The following is an 11,237-nucleotide window of genomic DNA, read 5'->3' as shown; positions in this document are numbered from 1 at the left end:
TTCAGGTTTTATTTTATCTTAACATGTCTAAAATGTCTAAAATTAGGATAGATTTTATAAGCAATGCATTATTTAATGTAGATTATCACTTCTTATAAGAACTTATGAGTCATCCTTGAAAATTTAGAAACAAAATAAAGCTGAGGACTGTAATAGAAAATAATTTGTATTATGTAGGTCTAATCTTATTGCAAATTCACACAAGAAGTTCTGAAATGGTCAAAGAAGACTTCGTGAAGTTTATTTTCAAATAAGTGTTTGAAGAATGGACAGTGTACAGATTGGGGGAAAAACAAGAAAGCAATTTCAGGTACTTTTTATAGAATTTGAACTCATTCCTTATACTTTCATTACCTTTGTTTCTACTTATGTGCTCTTAATTTTAGCCATACTTGAAACATATATCTCCTCCATAAAAGCATACAAATAAAGGATGAGTTCCATGTGTTTTCTTTCATAAGTCACACATATTTCCAATACAAATATCTGCACATCATTCAAGATAAAGATGATGAAAATATAGCCGTTTTTTTAGCTAATTGTGAGGATTCACAAGGACTCTGATAGTTTACTTTTTCCTATGTAAGCAATAATTATATTTATAGGAAATCCAAATGCACAAAATGATTTTACATTTTACACAACTTTATATCCCTAACTACAAATATGAACATGCCACAAAGCAATATAGGATAAGCCCAGGCATTATTTCCTTTAAAGCTAGACAGAATCGTGTAATTGTTGAGAGCTGAGGCTCATTTCAAAACCCAAACTCTTGTCAATTACAATTTGTTTAGACTTTGTGCATGTTTAGTAATCTCTTTGAGTCTCAATTTTCTCATATTAAAGTAAGGATAATAATAATATAATATCTAGCTGTGGAAAAATGGATTTGTTTTCATGGTCACCTTATGAACTCAGTATTAAAACTACCCTGATAAAAGACTATTAGACCAAAGCATAAGAAGACTTCAGGAAAATGGATTTTATGGAGAACAAGAAAACTGGAGGAAACAATAAATCTACTTTCTGGTTTCAGATAATAATATGGACTTGATTCTCCTAAGTTTGATTCAGGAATCAGGAGAGTCCCATGACAGTGAACATTTCTTTAAGAGAATGCACATATTATTTGTGTAACTTTCTGAATGACACAGAAGACCAGAGTGTTAAAGGACTGGGCTGCATCAAAGATTCTCAGGTCTGGCAGGACACACCCTTGTTAATAAAGGCTGGGTGACTCCAGTTAGGGGCTCTGGGACACATGGGAACTATGCTGAGATATGCTGGCATCTGGCTCTGCTCTCCCTCAGCATCCATCTCACTTTCCCAAAGATTCTGCATCCTTGAATAATTCAGGATCACAATCTAACCTACAAGGAAGCTTGTGTTAGTACTGGTTTCTTCATAAGACCTCTAATTTCATAGCTGGTTGTCTGCACACAATGGTATAGTGCATTTAAAGTACCTGATTTAGAGTAAAGCCCTAAATAAATACTAAATAAACTATGATGAAGGTAAGGATGCTGATTATGTAATGAACAGTCTCATAAATGATGACAGCATTCTATTTTGGTGGATAATCAATAAGACATGATTTGGATGATGTCCCCCTTATCCCTTAAAAAGATATCACTGGCATGAAAGAAAAGAGATTTTATCCAGTCATGGAGCATCTTGATTTCCTAATTTCATGATGATTTTGAACTAAGATAGTTAAAGTTAATTTGGTAGTCCAGAAATTACCCAAGAAACAGTTTTCCCCTTCTCTTTAATATAAAAATTGAGTTCTGGATATTAAAATAAGTTGGTGTTCTTTAACACTTGACAAGAAATCTGGTCATTTTTGTAATTAAGAGTGGTTCTGTGTCAGCAACAATTTTTAAATACAGAAGCAATTCACTTATTAGTAGATAACCTCACAAGATCATGTACGGCATATCATTAGAGGATAGCTAAAAGCCCAAAGAGTGAAAGAATCACATAGGGATGAATTAACTCACCTTCTGCCTCTGTCTCCTCTTGAGTTGCCATTACCAGCGTTGTGGTCATGGGCAAATTACATATCCTGCTTGTAAAATCGGTAATGTAAAAGTTAAATCATAAATTTCACAGGAATTATAATTTTCACTATTATAATTGTTATTTAAATATCTTCATTAAAAAGAAAGAAGAAAAGGAAGACTAGATTTAGGAAGCTATGGCCTGCTACTCATCTTCCTTTCTAGCTTCTAAAATTGCCGTCAACTCTTTCTACATTACAGATGCATCAAAATATGAATTGCTCCCTGATTATATCCTAACTAATTCACTTACAAATATTTTCTTAAGCATCAACTAGCTTCCAGGACACCAAAGTAAAACAATGATACAACATGGACCCTGTCCTTATAGTGATGTGGGCTATGGGTGGAAGGCTCTTTGTCTCTTCAGAGATAACTAAGTTGTTTGACTTGTGGGTGTGGAACGGTAAGAGGCTGCAGTCCTGCTCTTAGGGACCAGCAGCGGCTCCAGTCCCAGGAAATGTTTAACAATGCGGGGGCTATAAACTTCAAGTATTTAGGGGAAATGCAAAAACCAAATATGCTAAAGGCTTATCTAGAATGTCTGGAGTCCATGCTAAAAGCTTACCTAAGATGTGGAAGATATATGCTAATTGAAGCCTATTGAGAACTGAAAAAAAGGGACATTTGGCCTTTCCTCTCTGTATAAAAGATGTTTGAAAATCTTGTTCGGGGCTCGGGATTCAAACTGAAAGCTCCCGAGTCCGGCCGGCCATCAATAAACCATTTTTCCTTCTCAAAATCATTCCTGAGTCCTGGCCTCTCTATACTCAAATAATTGAACTTCTCTTAAATTCCACAACAATAGAATTTACAATCTGGGAAAGAACAATAGTATACCATTGTTTACATTGCCCCTTTAATCTGAACATAATTATCGACTACCTTCTCCACTCAGGAAACATTTTTCCAACACACCCAAGTAGTCTGAATCTACATGCCCTCCTTTTCTGGTGACAGTCGTTTTTACTTTCATCATAGCCCTTAGACCTTGGGTTATACAAAAAAATCATATATGTATTAAATTCCATTATGGAAAACATGGTGTCTTTATCTTTGGATCTTATTTATTTCTTTAATTTTGCTTATTTTTTATGAGAAGTTGTAGATTTACAGAAATATCATGCATAAAATACAGAGTTCTCATCTATAACCCTATTGTTAACATAGTGGGGTACATTTGTTACAATTCATGAAGGAACAGTTATATAATCATACTATTAACTATAATCCATTGTTTACATTAGGATTCTCTATTTGCTTTACATAGTTCTATGTAATTTTTATTCTAATAACATATTATACAAGCTAAAATTTCCCCCTTTTGGTCATGTTCAAATACAAAATTCAGTGCTAATTTTTCCTGCCTCTCCAGTATCACTCTCAGCCATTTCTATCAGCAGACATTATACATACATACATCCACATGCATCCAAATTATGATGTAGTGTGTAGCTTTTTACATTTTCCAAAACACTTTCTCTGCATCTCTCTTTTAACCTCACAATAATTTCCAAAATGTATGAATGTCAAAGAGAAGTATGCTTCAATAATTTGCCAAAGCACCAAAATATCGAGCTGGGGAGACTAGAACAAAAGACTTCCAACTCCTGCTGCAGTTTTATATTTTTTATTTTTATTTATTTATTTATTTTTTACTGTGATCTCATTGCTTTCTAAATGCTCTTATACCTTGTCAATTTTCAGATGGGCTCTGAAGAAATATTTAGACAGAAGTTTGGGAGGTTAGAATGAGAAAGAACAGAAGAGTGAAAGATATACTGCCTTCTTGAAAAGGATGAAAAGGCTACTATTAATAAATCAGAAGGCTAAATTCTATATGCAATTCTAGTCACTAACTTCTGGCACTGTTTACCTACCAAAATAAAAACTAAGTCAACACCTTACACCTCTGTGAGTGGTGAGTTTTGCTTTTGTGTTAGTAGCACTCTGTTTAAGTGGTCCTGTTGTAGAATTTGAGAGAAGTTCAATTATTTGAGTATAGAGAGGCCAGGACTCAGGAATGATTTTGAGAAGGAAAAATGGTTTATTGATGGCCGGCCGGACTCGGGAACTTTCAGTTTGAATCCCGAGCCCTGAACAAGATTTTCAAATGTCTTTTATACAGAGAGGAAAGGCCAAATGGTCCCTTTGTTTCAGTTCTCAATAGGCTTCAATTAGCATATATCTTCCACATCTTAGGTAAGCTTTTAGCATGGACTCCAGATATTCTAGATAAGCTTTTAGCATATTTACTTTTTGCATTTCCCCTAAACACTTAAAGTTTATAGCCCTTGCATTGTTAAACATTTCCTGGGACTGGAACCTGTTGCCATTTTCCCTAAGGGCAGGACTGCAGCCTCTTACTGTTCCACACTACAAGTCAAACAGCTTAGTTATCTCTGAAGAGACAAAGAGCCTTCCACCCATAGCCCACATCAGTCCCATCATCACCCATTAGTAAACCTTAAGAAGTCACTTAATATGTTTATAATTGACATTACTGATTTCTCTACTTCAATACAGATCACTATCATTGTACAAAAGAAGTACTAGTCAAGCTATAGTTCAAAGAGCTCTCACTAAATATTCTCCTCTCTCAGCAGTGTGTTTCTTCCTGGAGGAGGTCCCCTGGGCAGATTCAAGTGAGTGCTCTGACCCTGAGTTCATGAATTGTATCTGTGATCCAACAGTCATTTTCTATCATTTAATTTTTTTTTGGAAAATTATGTCTGATTTAAACAATTATTTCTTAACATGTATGACTTACTAGTCAAGGTTGGTTTTAGGCACAAGGTACCCTTTGAAAAATGATTTGGGTCAGGTGAGAGGCATACAACTGCCTAAGAGACCATGTTTCCAAAGATTAGACATGAGATTTTCCTGAATTCCATTGACCTTTGTTTGTTTACCTGGCCAGGACACCCACAGTCATTTGGATAATCCTACCCAGTGAAGAAAGAACTTTGCACTGATTCTGAGCTCATCGCTTCCCCTAAAGTTCAGGGTGCCAAAGAGAATGATATATTGTCCCCCCAAAATGCCTTTGTAGCATAGAAAGAAAGAAGGAGCAAGAGGACGGTTTTTAAAATAAGAGGGTATCCCTATCCATTAAAAAATTTACTAGGTTCAACATGAAGTCTCTGTACCTGCTAAATGTTGTTCTTTATTTCTCCTTCATTACTTTGTACATAAACCTTCTAAAAGGATCTTAGTTGCCAGGTGGCTATTCCAAGCTCTCCTAAGTTTTAATTATCAATTCACATGATAGATCTAAAACCAAGTGCCAAACCAGATTTATTGCTGTAGGGACAAGGCTGTGTGCATAAACTATCGACCATGTTGGCCAACTGGCAGCTCTCTTTGCACACTCTTCCAATTACTCCCAGGTCATTAGGCCAATTTTGTGTAGATATTTTACTGTCATTGTGAAAAGGAGTATAATGACATTCAATGATTTCAAGATTAGAACAATAAAAGGGACAGTGGGAGGGGGTGAATGAGAAAGACATCTAGGCATTGAATTTAAGCTAAATTTTATAAGAAAATATTTAAGAAGAAAATCAGCATTTGTATACATTATTGGTAGATTTGTTTCAATAGACAAAACTATGTTGAATGCCTACAATTAGACAGACACTGCTCTAGGTGCTGAATGATAGAGCAGTGGATAAAGCAGACAAGGCTTTCACATTTACAGAACTTATTTTCAAGTGGTAGTTTAGTTTTCCTGGGCTGTTTTGACAAATACCACAAAATAGATTGGTTTAAAAAATGGGAATTTATTGGTTTGTGGTTTTGAGCCTAGTAGAAGCCACAAACTGAGGCAAAAGCATGGTAATGCTTTTGCCCTAAAGTCTGTAGCATTCTGCTGCTGACTGCTGGCAATCCTGGCCTTCTTTGGCTTGTATGTCTGCTTCCTGCCATCACATGGCAATATCCATGCCTTTCTCATATGGCTCCCCTTGACTTCAGGCTTCTGGCTTCTCCCTAGGGCTTTCTCTACTATGTCTTAATTTCTTCTGTTTATAAGGCACTCTGTTAATCCAGAGTAAGGCCCAGCCATTTTCATTTGGTCCACACTGTAACTAAAATACCATCTCCAAGAGAACCTATTTACAATGAGTTCACACTGACAGGAATTTGGAGCAATAAAAAGAACATCTCTAAATTGGGGTTCAGAATTCATTCCACCACCAGTAGGATGAAATAGGTAAATGCAGATAAACCAGAAAATATTCATTAGTTGCATGTGCTATGAAGAAAATCAAACTAGGTGAGGTGTTTGAAAATGAGCAGGGAATAATATAGAAGTTCTTCCTGAAGTGTTACACTTTAACTTAGACACAAATGAGAGAAAAGTATGGAGCCATTTAGAGATCTAGTCAGATATGGGGAAGTTGTATATGACTGTGAGATAGGGAAAAAGTTACCATTTTTGGGGGGGGAAGACCAATGGGACTAGAGAATATTGATCTGGAGGAAAGAGTCAGAGAAGTAGGCAGGGACTAGATCCTATAAGACCTGGTAGGCCCAAGTATTTTTAATAATTATTTATTTTAAAGCTACTATTTGCCAGGTATTTTACTAAACCCTATGGATATCAGTGACCAAAAAGGGCAAAATTACATGATCTCAGGGAGTATATCTTCTAGTTGTAACAGATAATAAATAATAATAATACAATTTTCTATGGAGAAAAAGTGGCATAAGATAACTAGTATACAGTGTGTAGGGGGTGGGGACATACTGATGTGGGCTATGGGTGGAAGGCTCTTTGTCTCTTCAGAGATAACTAAGCTGTTTGACTTGTGAGTGTGGAACGGTAAGAGGCTGCAGTCCTGCCCTTAGGGAAAATGGCAACAGGCTCCAGTCCCAGGAAATGTTTAACAATGCAAGGGCTATAAACTTTAAGTATTTAGGGGAAATGCAAAAAGTAAATATGCTAAAAGCTTATCTAGAATATCTGGAGTCCATGCTAAAAGCTTACCTAAGATGTGGAAGAGATATATGCTAATTGAAGCCTATTGAGAACTGAAACAAAGGGACCATTTGGCCTTTCCTCTCTGTATAAAAGACATTTGAAAATCTTGTTCAGGGCTCAGGATTCAAACAGAAGTTCCCGAGTCCGGCCGGCAGTCAATAAACCATTTTTCCTTCTCAAAATCATTCCTGAGTCCTGGCCTCTCTATACTCAAATAATTGAACTTCTCTCAAATTCTACAACATTTTTGGTGACTCCACCGGGACAGCAAACGAAGTCCAGAGACGGTAGCATTTTGCTGCCCCTTCCACATCCCCAAGGAAGCCGGGAGGACTCGGGTGAACCCCAAATCTGGGCGCCCCTGGATTAAATTTAATCCAGAAAAGATGTGGGCTCCACCAGAATCTTCCTGACAAAAATCGAGGGCAATGGAAAGTCTGAAGAGAAAGATTCTGGGAACGAAAAAGAACTCCAAACATGGAAGAAGGTAAGACTCCCTGGGTGAGCACAGTCTGGAAGGCCCTAGCTTTAATTGCTAGGAAGGGGAGGCTGATCACCTCCCGAGAGAACCCTAGTAGCCCCAGAAGGCTGGGGGAAGCCGTTCTCTCTAGGCTTGGGAAAAGGAGAAAAACTGGGGAAAAGCCCTGGTGTTTTGGGTTTGTCTAACTGCATGTTAGAATCTGGTACTGGTCTTATATCCACTAAAGGAGTGGAGTCTCGATTTTAATAGGAAGGGCTATTTATAGGTTCAAGTCCTAATGTCCTGAAATTGGTCTAGATTAAGGGAAACAAAACTTGGTTACAGGAAAATGGATCAGCTTTTCTGGTGGAGCTTGGTCTGGGTGTAAAGTTTAAACAGTGGAAAAGTCTAGCTGAAATCTTTTGTTATGGTGCTAATTTGTGAATGAATTCACTTTATACCAAATGTTAAGTGTTCTGAGGTTTGTGATGGCTGTGGGGGCAGCCATGGTGAAAATAAATATAGAACTTGTGGGTCAGATTAGTGACCTTTGTGCTTCTGTCTGTGTAAGCTAAATGCTAGTGTTGGAGTTCTGTCCTTATGTAAAGTGGAATTACAGCTGAGCTGGAGCCCTCCCTTGCCATTGGCAAGGGAGTGAAATGATTCTGGGGCAAAAGCTGAGGAGTCTGGATGTTTGCGGAGTCTAGATGTTTGTGCATGCTCTGCTGTCTTGTCTCTGGTCTGGCTCTTTGCCGGGGCTTGGAGGCCATCTGTGTCCATGCCAAGCACCCAAGTTTGTTGGGAATGTCCCAGTCAGGGTGGCTGGGTTCCTGGGAGAGTTGCCAAATTTGAGTAGGTTCTGTCTGCACATTTTGGCTGAAAGCTGGAAAGCAGGGAGTGGCTTGCCCCTTTCCAGTGAGTCCACCCTTCTATTCATAAGCCGCATTCCTGTTTGTTGTGCACTCGACTGCCTGGAAGTGGGGGAAGTGAAAGGGGGCGAAAAGCAGAATCAGAATAAATGCAGTAAAGTTCCCTCCTTAGGGTGTAAAAGCCAAAATAAGCTTGCATTCTGCTCAGGTTCTTAGAAGGTATTGTAGTAACCTTAAGTAAGAGAATGTGTTCTGTGAAGGTAAAATTTGTCTTAAGGGTATAAATAATTATAAAACTTTTACAAAGCATTGTTTAAATTAAGGTATTTAAATGGCTAATTGCAGAAGGTCATTATTTAACAAAAACTGAATTAATATAATAATAATAAAAGGCAATTTTATAACAAACTTATTCAGCAGCCAGTCTCCCCTGCCAACTTGCTTCCAAAAAAACTGTTTCTGGTATTACATGCTACTAAATATTTAAAGTGAAAAAAAAAGTTCATTATTTTAACAAACTTGTTTAGTATTAATGGCAATTATATGTTGTAAGAAGTTTGCCTGGTAACTTAGTATGTGGGATATATGGAGTGTGTTTTTATTGTTAAAGAAACAGAAGATGATTTCGTCCTAAGATAAAATGATTGATTATTGGAAAGAGTAGAGTGTGGGACAGAACCTGAATGAATACTGAAAGTGTAGAAGATTTGTGGAAGGAAAATTTTTATGATTAAAATTCAGTAAGATCAATATACAAAGAAAATCTTTTATCAATAGCTTCTTGTGCTTTAACCTCATCATTTCCTCAGTGTTTAAAGAAGAGTCTTACCTCTTTTAAAAGAACTTTTATGTTCTAGAAATCAAATCCTGAAAAGTAGTTTTTTATTTCAAACTAACTGCAAGAGATTTATTCTTTTACTTTAAAGGAAAAATTAAAGTAATGGTTAAGTTCATTTAATATGTTATAAGTCAAATGAAAGGTATTTAAAGGTGTTATAAAATTAATAAGTTTTTTTAAAAAATTAATAAAAACTGTAATGAAGAGTTAAAATCATTTATAAATGCATTTATATTATAAAACAGTGGAAAGACAATAACTGAAATTATAGCTGGGTGAATTTAGCCTGAAACTATTATTTAAGTGTAAATTCTAAACTAACCTCTCCTTTGTTTATGGTTACAACCTCACCCTTTGCCTTTGCCTATGATTATTTCATAATTGAGAAGAGCTGGGACATCACTGTCTCCTCTCCTGGTATTAGTAACCCTTTCTCTCATGAATTCAAGTGTAACCTAAATAAATGGCTGCCTGATGGAATAAGGTTAAATGACCACTGGAGTTTTATTATCTCCAAAACCAAAAAGGGGGGTGGAGGGAGAGAAGTCTCCTGCCTTGACGGTCAGTGTTCCTAAGAGTGGCAATTCATGAGAGAAAGCAGTCTGTCTCCCTGAGGCTTCAAATAGCCTCAGTAAATATATATGTAAAATTAATCTTGTTGCTTATCCAAAATTCTGCTAATTTCAAGGTAAAATATAAAGTTCTAAAACAAAATGGTGCTAAGGCATTGAGAACATTTTGGTTATTACAGTCCATTAAGTAAGAAAGAAAATTCTTGTGGTAAACTGCATGGTCATAGTGCAAATTAAGAAGAGTTTCAAAAGTCTTTGAAAAGTTTAAAGTAACTAAAGTCATGTTGTTGTGTCAAACTATTCATGTCTGCCTATTTGCTCAAATTGTTGAGGTTAAATATGCAGTTATATAAGTAATATGTATTTCTGGACCCCTAATTGATGAAGCTAAACAGTATATAAAATAATGCAAATTATAAGTAATATCAATGAGTTGTGTTTGTGTCTAACTCTTTGTGTCTGTCCATTTTGAAAAATGCTCAATGTATGTCTTCATACATCAGAATAATATCAAATTAACAAATAAAAATTCTTAAAAGAGGTCGATTCAAATTGTTAAAAATTAAATAGGCAGTTATATTTATAAATATTCTTAAAGCCCAGGTTGAACTGATCAGGATGAAAAAGTCGTAGAAGTCTGATTATGGAAACAATTGGGAAAGGGCCTCCTTTGCAAGAGCTTTAAAGGCAAGACTAGGTGTAGCAGATTGGACCTATCTACTAGGCTAGGGAATTAGGAATCAGTTTGCCAGGTGATTTCCCAGTTTAAACCTTTGTCAGCCATAAATTGCAAAAAAAAACAAAGATTAGGTTAATTTTCACATAAGAAAAATGTTGATGTAACCTGGTGGCCTGCTGCCTCAGTCTCCCACTCCTGGGTTGGACAGCAGTGGAGGAGACCAGTTTAGGCCAGTCCTATGGGCAGTGGAAGGATGCCCAAGAAGGAGCTAAGTTGGTGCCATTTCAGCACTAAATTCTATTCCTTATTTGACAAAGGGGGGGGGAGCAGGTAAAAACTAAAATGGTTGGAATGTGATAGAAGAAGCAGTTAAATCAAACTTTTGCGTGGGAAAGTTAAATCTCAGATAAGCTGTAACTTCTGAAGTATCCAATCTATGGAAAAACAGGAAGAGCTTGCATGCTAGGCTTAGGGGTATAAATTGTGTCATTTTTCTTTGTTCGTGGCACCAGTCATATCTGGCTCTGCACCCCTTCTTGCAAGATTGAGAATAAATTATTTTCTTCTCCACAATCTGGTGAGCCTTATTTTCTTCCAGAAGATTTCTTTCTAACAAAATGAAGGTAATTAGTGGCTCTATTAACAAATTTCAGTAAGTAAAGGAAAGTCCATAAAAACTATGGAAAAGATCTTTCCTGGGTTATGATTTTAAAAAATTAAGTAATTGTGTAATGTGTTTTAAAACCTGGTAGTCAGTATGCTTTTAATTTAA

Source organism: Dasypus novemcinctus, chromosome 2, assembly GCF_030445035.2.
Source record: "Dasypus novemcinctus isolate mDasNov1 chromosome 2, mDasNov1.1.hap2, whole genome shotgun sequence".
Taxonomy (NCBI): Eukaryota; Metazoa; Chordata; class Mammalia; order Cingulata; family Dasypodidae; genus Dasypus; species Dasypus novemcinctus.
Note: the sequence above shows the minus strand (reverse complement) of the source record.